The sequence below is a fragment of the Schistocerca serialis genome, chromosome 3, assembly GCF_023864345.2.
Source record: "Schistocerca serialis cubense isolate TAMUIC-IGC-003099 chromosome 3, iqSchSeri2.2, whole genome shotgun sequence".
Taxonomy (NCBI): Eukaryota; Metazoa; Arthropoda; class Insecta; order Orthoptera; family Acrididae; genus Schistocerca; species Schistocerca serialis.
Genome location: NC_064640.1, coordinates 475,493,872 through 475,503,639, shown reverse-complemented (window position 1 = coordinate 475,503,639; position 9,768 = coordinate 475,493,872). Strand labels below are relative to the sequence as shown.

Genomic DNA, 9,768 nt, shown 5'->3' with positions numbered 1-9,768 from the left:
CCACCAGTGGCGTACGTCAGCACCACATAATGCCACCCCACACCAGCAGGGAACTTCCACCTTGCTGCACTCGCTGGACAATGTGTCTAAGGCGTTGAGCGTGACCAGGTTGCCTCTAAACACGTATCCGACGATTGTCTGGTAGAAGGTATATGCGACAATCATCGCTGATGAGAATGTGATGCCTATCGTGAGCGGTTCATTCGGCATGTTGTTGGGCCCATCTGTACCGAGCTGCATGGAGTCGACGGCCTTAGTGACCGAGCGGTTCTAGGCGCTTCAGTCTGGAACCGCGCGAACACTACGGTCGTAACACGACGTCCTGTGACTGCACGAAAAGCATTATTCAACATGCTGGCGTTGCTATCGGGGTTCCTCCGAGCCATAATCAGTAGGTAGCGGTCATCCACTGCAGTACTAGCCCTTGGGCAGCCTGATTTAGGCATGTCATCGACATTTACCGTCTCTCTGTATCTCCTCCATGCCTGAAAACATCGCTTTGGTTCACTGTGAGGCGCCTGGACTTACCTTGTTGAGAGTCCTTCCTGCCACAAAGTAACAATGTGGACGCTATCGAACCGCGGTACTGACCGTCTAGGCATTGTTGAACTACAGACAACACGAGCCGTGTACCTCCTTCCTGGTGGAATGACTAGAACTGATCGGCTGTCGGACCCCTTCCGTCTAATAGGGACTGATCGTGCATGGTTGTTTACATCTTTGGGCGGGTTTAGTGACATCTCTGAACAGTCAAAGGGACTGTGTCTGTGATACAATATCCACAGTCGATGTCTATCTTCAGGAGTTCTGGGAATTGCGGTGATGATAAACTTTTTTTGATTTGTGTACATTTACATGACACCCTAAGCAATACACACAAGGAATTAATTTATTAAATCTTTTTTCGAAGCATGTAGTCTGGAGCGAATTTGACTTTTGTGGCGATGGAAGCGCTCTTCACCTTGTGTCACACTTTGTTTCCTCCCGCAATTCCAGTAGATCCTTATTTGAGATATATCACAGCTCAAAGAATTTGATGGAGGTTCCATTCTTGCGCTTTACGAAGACAACACTGTCCAGACAAGTTCATGATGCATGGGAATAGTTGTCAGAGAATAACAGATTCAACCGGAAACTTGTTGCCTCCATTCCCATGAAGCTAAATGCAGTTTTAGAGGAAGACGCCAACTTGACTCGTTACCGAATGATAGTGCTGTTGGGGAGAAAATTTTATTTATGACAAATAATCGTTTGCTGTTGTCTCGAAGAAGAGGAAAATTCGTTTGTCATATCTCCATTCTTTTTTTTTTTAAAAAAAAAGGGGAGAAGAATGTGCAAAATAACTAGGCTAAGTATTTCACCCTTTTCAGTCGTTAAATCGACTCTCTATTTTCAATTATTTTACGACCATTGATCAAGAAGACTTGAATCTAATTTTCATTTTAGTTACATGGCGCATGGGGTCAGTGGCTATGAAGACATCAAATAGAAAGTATTGAGATTTTTAACGTCGAGGAAAAGCATCATATTCCTTTGTATTATCTTGGTTTACATGGAGGCAGAACGCCAACACAGACAAAGACGCTGAGGAAATATCCATGTCTTTTAATACCAAGCATAAATCACACTGCATTAAAAGGGAAAGTAGTGCAAAATTGGCGGTGTAGACGTTGTCGAGCGTTTGAGTCCTCTACTTCCTCAGTTACGTACTCATGAATTCCTTAAAACTATGAATGCTTAACAGTTCTCGCTCTCCTTGTGTACTAATATCTCTTACCAAGAATATTCGTGGAAGTAACAGGACATTTGTATGTGTGTGTGTGTGTGTGTGTGTGTGTGTGTGTGTGTGTGTGTATGTGAGGAGCAGGAAGGCCGGTTATACAAAACATCTTTAGTGTCATAGTGGTGCCTTTCTTGGGTAAAGAAAGTAACTAAAAAAAAAAAAGTTACAACAAATAGAACTTAAGGGAACGAACATTCGACACTACATCCGCTGCAACCGTCGATCAAAGTGCCCATGGATATTTCTAAGAAGCCGTTAGGGCGAGGCACGTTTTCACGAGGATTGGGTTCGTATGGTTCTGTTTTCAGTTCCCGTCCACTTTGTAAAATTAACATGCACACAAGGTTAATTTTTTATATCTGCGCCGGCCGGAGTGGCCGAGCGGTTCTAGGCGCTACAGTCTGGTACCGCGCGACCGCAACGGTAGCAGATTCGAATCCTGCCTCGGGCATGGATGTGTGTGATGTCCTTAGGTTAGTTGGGTATAAGTAGTTCTAAGTACTAGGGGACTGATGACTTCAGTCCCATAGTGCTCACAGCAATTTGAACCATTTTTCATACCTACCACACCCCCAACTGTGGGGAGGCTCCAAGACGACATTACCCAGATAATTAGCAAAGTATTGAAGACAGCGCGGGTGGCGTCGTAGACGAATGAATAGTTCCAATAGGAAGGTCCAGAAACCGAGGAAGTGCTTGTCATCATCACGGTAAAGATACAATATGATTAACCCCTTGATCCTTATCACTGCATTCATCTTATTTCGTGGATAAAAACGTCATATCTGGTATAAGAAGGGATGTCGAAGTCACTGTTGTGGGTGTCAATCACTGAATGAGGCCCTGTCGGTCTCGTCAACCGCTATGGAAGATCCACATTCCAGTCGGTGTTCAGCTGTATCGGGTAGATGACACTGGGGACATAAAGGAGAATCGGCCATACGTATGGAATGGAATCTATGGTGATTCATATATTTGTGGTTAACCATTAAATAGCAGGCCGCTCTAGCATCGGAATCGAGGAGAGCGCCGTTTACTGCGCGCCAGAATACCTGGGAAGTAATTAAGGGTGGACGGCTTTCAGTCGGATGTCTGGGATGGCATCGCATCATGTGGCAATAAACATTACGGGTCCTCTGCGGCCGCTCACTCGCCAGATAAGTTTCCACATTACTGAAGTCCTCAAAAAACTGTTTTGAGAGATATAATATCAGAGACATGCTCCACAGCAGTGGGTGGCACGTGAAAGGTGGAGGTCAATTCTTCAATCAGAGATCCCGTGAATCTGCGCTGGAGGTGGTTCCGCATCTTCAACCTCGTGGCGACTTGTAAAGCTCTAACCAGCACATTGACGATTACGAGAGCATCCTCTGTGGTAGGGAGGGTGAGCGTGTTGTATCACACTTTGATGATCATTCTAAAGTCCGTAATCTGCGTGCTGTCGTCTTCTGCAACTGGAGGAACGTGGCCAGATGTGGTATCCTGGATATCAGATAGATGTTGACATAAGCCGCCCGCTAGACCATGTTCCAGTCCAGTGTCTCTTGGACTCCATCTGGCATATGCACTAAAAAGACCACATCGTCTGCATATGCACGGCTGACAAGGGTATGGTCTCTCAACGTAAGTACACTTGCAACCAGAATCGTAGTCCATGTAACAGTGGCTCCATAACAATGCTGCCGACATAATTGCACTGTAGGTCAGAGGATGCCATTCACGTATCATACAGCCGTTACGGCGCCTTTGATGACCACCAGCTGCGTACGTCGGCATAACATAATGCCACCCCAAGCAGGGAACATCCACATTCTTGCACTCGCTGGACATTGTGTCTAAGACGTTCAGCCTGACTTGGTTGTCTCCAAACACGTCTCCGATGATCGTCTGATTGAAGGCATATGCGACACCCATCAGTGAAAAGAACATAATGCCAACCCTGAGCGGTCCATTTGGCATGTTGTTGGTGCCATCGGTACCGCGCTGCATGGTGTCGTGGTTGCCAAGATGGACATCGCCATAGACGTCGGGAGTGAAGTAGCGCATCATGCAGCCTATTGTGAACAATTTGAGTCGTAACAGGACGTCCTGTGGCTGTACGAGAAATATTATTCAAAATGACGGCACTGTTGTCAGGGTTCCTAATATCCATAATCTGTAGGTAGGGCCCATGCACTTTGGCGGCGTGAGCGACAGCTCCTGTCTCTGTGTATCTTCTCCATGTCCGAACAACATCGCTTTGGTTCACTCCGAGACACCTGGACACTTCCCTTGCTGAGAACTCTTCCTGGCACAAAGAAACAATGCGGATGCGTTCGAACAGCGGTATTGACCGTCTAGGATGGTCGAAATGCAGACAGCACGAGCTGTGTACCTCCTTCCTGGTGGAATGACTGGAACTAATCGGCTGCCAGACCTCCTCCGCCTAATAGGCGCTGCTCATACATGGTTGTTTACATTTTTGTGAGGGTTTAGTGACATCTCTGGACAGTGAAAGAGACTGTGTCTGTGTTAAAGTAGCCACAGTCGACGTCTATCTTCAGGAGTTCTGGGATCTGGGGTGATGCAAACTTTTTTAATGTGTGTACAATACATAAATATACATGTAATAAATTTTTTAAATAAATTAATTTTATAAATTTTGAAATAGATAATGCTCATACTGTAATGCAGCCAATTTATTTTCTAAAATCTATCTCTTACTATCATAGTAAGTTTATATATTCTTATAGACTTCAAATGAATAAATCTCATCTTTCTTAATTCATATCAAATTCATAGCTCTATACTGTTTTTACTGTAAAATAAACAATATTTGCAATCTTGTAACATTAATTTTATTTTTAATAACATATTTCAAATTTCGAAATTTTCTCCATATTTTGTTTTCATAACAAAGTGAAAATCATACATTAATTCCTTTGATAAATCAGGTCTAGCATACCAACATACATATTTTATTACAGAAAATTTTTGTTTTATTCATACGGATAGGAATAAAATTCTCATTAAATATTGTTCTATTTTTTAAAATTTTTTAGTTATAATAAAATGTCAGTTTTAAGATATAAATCATGGTATTCACCGATATTTTTTATAATACACTTTTTCAAGACTTGATGTTTAAAATCTTCATAACATATTCTATTTACATATTTCATTAAATTTCTATTTTGTTGGAAGAAGTGTTTATTCAAATTTCTTTGAATTATCCATATAATCATAGCAATAAACCTCTGTTTTGAATACTTAATACATTAGTTCTTTTGGAAAAACAGTTTGCAATATTTTTCATTTGTTTATTCATATATTTGAAGAAAGTTTATCATAAGTGATTCTAAATATGTGAGTATCAATAAATCACATTTCCAAATCTTCTGTTTTGTTTACCAAAAATAATATATCTATTTTAATTATTTAGTATTAAATTTATTTCTTTTTCAAAAGGTCTTTTACAAATATATGAGAATCGAATCCTGATAAATTATATAAATATATTGGTACAAAATAGGGATATTTTAATTGTAAATTAGCATTACTATATAAAGGTTTTACATACTTGCCAGTCAAATAATGAGAATGAGGAACTTTTATATCATTTCTTGAGAAGTTTTCTGCACAAAAAAAATTTTAGCTTTATTATGTATTAATGGTTCTTCAGAAGTTGACAGCTATAGTTCTGCAGTTTCAGAAAAAAAAATTCTGAATCCCCAGTCGTGCATCGATAGCTCAGTTGGTAGAGCACTTGCCTTCAGAAGGCAAAGGTTCCGAGTTCGAGTCTCGGTTCGGCACATAGTTTTAATCTGCCAGGAAGTGTCATATCAGAGCACACTCCGCTGCAGGGTGAAAATCTCATAATTATTTTGATGCTCATCTTAATCTTCTTCATCAAATGGTTCAAATGGCTCTGAGCACTATGGCACTTAACATCTATGGCCATCAGTCCCCCAGACCTTAGAACTACTTAAACCTAACTAACCTAAGGACATCACACAACACCCAGTCATCACGAGGCAGAGAAAATCCCTGACCCAGCCAGGAATAGAACCCGGGAACCCGGGCGCGGGAAGCGAGAACGCTACCGCATGACCACGAGCTGCGGACACTTCTTCATCATTGATATGTAATAAAGATAATCACAAGTAAATATTGGGTGCCCATTTTTATTAATCTGACTTGAAACCAAATTAGATTTTTTAAAATTATAAAAACCATTACTTTTTTAAAATAAAAGTAGTTTCATTATAGCTTTAAAATAAAAACCGCAAGTTTCTTAAATGGAATATAATAAACATTGTTTCTAAAAAACTAAAAATTAAGAAAAATATTACATTATTACAGTAATCTTTTCATAGTTCGTTAACATTTATAATTTTTAAGATTTTTATTTCATGATATTTGTTTAGATTCTAATTAATAAACTACGTTGAATGTCCCCTTTCTTTAAAGCCAAATGTTTTTGGTAGCAGTAGATGAAATTTGCCAACTGGTTCCCAAATTTGGGTCTGTGTGAGGAAGTATCATATACTCACAGTCGATTATGGGTGTCTACATTTCCATGTCCCTGCTCAGAATCGTTTGGGTATGACGTCTTCAGATTCGTATGTGACTTGGTTGGATGATGCCATTAGTGATTATTCAGCAAATCCATAGCTTCACAAGAAAACCTTGCATTACACACTACGTTGGCTTGCTGTATTGGCAGTGAGCAGAAGAGAATCCACAAAGGAGGCCGGTTGGGCAATGGTTCCTAGGGTGTTGGATTCTTTTGGCGAGAATGCACAAAGGCGTGAATGTTTCCAGTCCTAACTGGAAACAGAATAATCACAAAGCTATTACAGCCGTAGAGAAATACAGGGTAGGCATAAAGCTGTGCTGGATGGGTATTTGTGGTAGGTTAACTCCGGTAAGGCATTCACTGTTTAGCAGACAGGCGCATATGAAAATGTTTCATCCTCATGATAGAATACTGCAGAAAGGGTCTAAGGGACAAGTAAAGCAGGGAGACGTGATGTCTCAGTGACTTGGTTTGGAACAGAGGTTTTAGCAAGCGACAACGCTCATTCATCAAAAGGAGAAGTGAAGGCTACCATGGGTAGCTCAGCAGTAGAATCAGGAGTAAGGAATGGACAGGAGTGAACTCAAATGTACCCAGTAGCATCCTGTGACAGTCGTCCACTGATATTCAGCAGGAAGGATGACTGTGTACTTGGCTCTGTGGTGTAGATGAAACTGAGCTACTCCACATATTTTGAAACATGCCTCTATTGTCTGGCGAGGACGATAATGTCTCCTTGTCATCCACTAATTATGCAGATAATACTAAATTCTGTGACAAATTCAGATACTTTAGCTTTGAAATGTGCCTTGGGGGATTACACCGTTCACCAACATGTTACTGAATGGCAATTCCATTGTGAACTGCTGTGTGATATATTCCTCACTTAAAGGCTAAACAAAGTTGTACAAACCGTAATGAGTTGGCATGTGTGATTCGCAGGACCTTAGTAAAGCATGGCACTATTCCCAACATGATGGACGATGAAGAGGGGAGGGGGAGTATACTGTAATTTAAAGATTTGAAGCAGACTGGGCTACCGATGGAGGGAGTTCAAGTGCATACTGCGTAACGATGCAACTTCAGAAGTGTTAGGGAGGTATGGGATGTATTATAGTACAGGATGATATTTTTTCAGAGTGTAAAACCTGATATTAAGAAAACCGTGCTAAGTCGACATGTGCAAGGTAGAGTGTATGACATTAAATTAATTATCTTACATCCTGGCACAGGTGAATGACAGGCAGCAAAAGTATCTGTTTTTTTCGTGTGTAGAATAGATAGTTGTGAGTGGTTGTTTTCCAAACCAAGATGCTCCACTGATGGGAGGCGGCTAGCTATGTGAAACAATCTGCACTTGTGCCCAATGGTGGCATTCCAGAGGCAGGTAGAGCATTTAATTCAAATCAATCAGAGACGATAAGAGGAAATCCTTAAAACTAGTAGCGGTCAATAAGGAATTCGAAATTCAAAATTTGCGATTGCGTGTGTTAACCTCACGAATTCACAAAAATATGTTGAGGCAGCGAACGATTATGGGTGGTAGTGCCAAACAATCACTTTTACAGAAAGTCACTGAAAACTGCTAATATCTCAGTGCGCAGGACACAGGTGGCTACACAGCAATGCAGTAACATGATACATATACACTGATCAGCCACAACATTATACCACCTACCTAACAGCCGATATGTCCACCTTAGGCACAGATAACAGAGGCGACACATCCTTTCATTGAAGCAATGTGGCCTTTGTTGGTCTCTGGAGAGATTTGGCACCTCATCTGCACAGACACGTCTACTAATTCCCATAAATTCCGGTGAGGAGGGGTGACGGTGGGGGGGGGGGGGGGGCATAATCTCTGACCCCCAAGTTCAATCACATCCCAAATGTGTTAGATAGGGTTCAGGTCTGGCAAGCTTGGGAGCCATCACATCTACTGGAACTCTCCACTGTGTTCCTCAAACCACTCGTTCACACTCTTGGCCTTAGAACATGGAGCATTAGCTTGTTGAAAAATGCCACTGCCGTCAGGAAACATAACCATCAGCAAGGGGTATACGTGGTCTGCAAGCTGTGTACGATACACCTTAGTCATCATGCTGTCTTGCACGAGCTCCACTGGACCCATGGATGCCTACGTGAATGTTCCCCGCAGTAGAGCTATCACTGAGCTGTTCACCTGGAAGATTCGCGCCCTCCCATCGGTATGACGAAGAAGGTATTAGGATTCATCAAACTATGCAACCCTCTGCTATTGCGTCAACGTACAATGCGGATGATCACCGGCCCATTTCAGTCGTAGTTGCCGATGTCGTGGTATTAGCATTGGCACATGCATGTTTCGTCGGAGGCGGAGGCTCATCATTAGCACTGTTCGGTGCATAGTATGTTCAGACACATTTGTTGTACTCTGTCCAGCAGTGAAGACTGTTGTCAGTTCCACCATAGTTCGCCATCTTTCCCGTTTTACCAGTCTTCCCAGCCTAAGACGTTCAACATTTGCAATGAGGGGTGACCGCACAACCCCACGAAGTCTGGACATATTTGGAGGGAAAAATGCCACAAGATGCGAAGAAAAAGCTATTTTCGTTGATCGGCCTTTACTTTTATAATATCATTACATTTTTTACATGTTTTTGAATATGGTGCATCAGACATTAAGCGAATCGGTTTTGCCATTGAAGTGGATTGACATTTACAAGGTAATATGCTAGCATATCTCTGTTGCGAATAACTGATCGGTTTCCTTTCTTAGTTGTTCCTTTTTCCATATCCTCCAAACCTTCTTGTGCTCGAAATTAACAGCACGTCTTTTCCGTGTAGGGTTGTTAACTACACAACAAGTCTCACCAACGACTTTTTTGCAAAGTTTATGTTGACATTTAGAGGTCAATGTAATAAACGCCATTTATTAGCCAAAATGTCAAAAGTCCATTCAATGTATCTACGTACTATGCTGAACCGATAGTTGAATACTATTATGTTTTCACTTAAATTATTTCCTGCACGGGGTCATAAAAATGTATTTTAAGCAATCAGGATTAATTTTCATTGGAAATGTTTACATTATTGTTCTGTGAACTTAATTATACGAAACCTTAGAATATTAAAAAATTTAAGTAGAATACTAATATGCTTACACTATTTTAACCAGCAGTTTTTCTTCAGGGTCTATACATGAGCACAAGTTTGTTGTCATTCCAATTAATGCTCTTCTAATTTTGGAAAGCACACTATGCGATCAAAAGTATCCGGACACCTGGCTGAAAATAGCTTAGAAGTTCGTGGCGCCCTATATCGGTAATGCTAGAATACAGTGTGGTGTCACCGCCAGACACCACACTTGCTAGGTGGTAACTTTTAAATCGGCCGCGGTCCGTTAGTATAAGTCGGACCCGCGTGTCGCCACTATCAGTGATTGCAG

At 41.4% G+C, this 9,768-nt stretch overlaps 1 non-coding gene across 1 annotated transcript; it reads left to right on the top strand.

Annotated features, from left to right (window-relative positions):
- The first annotated feature begins 5,499 nt into the window (after positions 1–5,499).
- Positions 5,500–5,576, top strand: Trnal-cag (transfer RNA leucine (anticodon CAG)). Its single transcript has one exon. It is a non-coding gene; the product is annotated as a tRNA-Leu (tRNA).
- Positions 5,577–9,768: the final 4,192 nt, after the last annotated feature.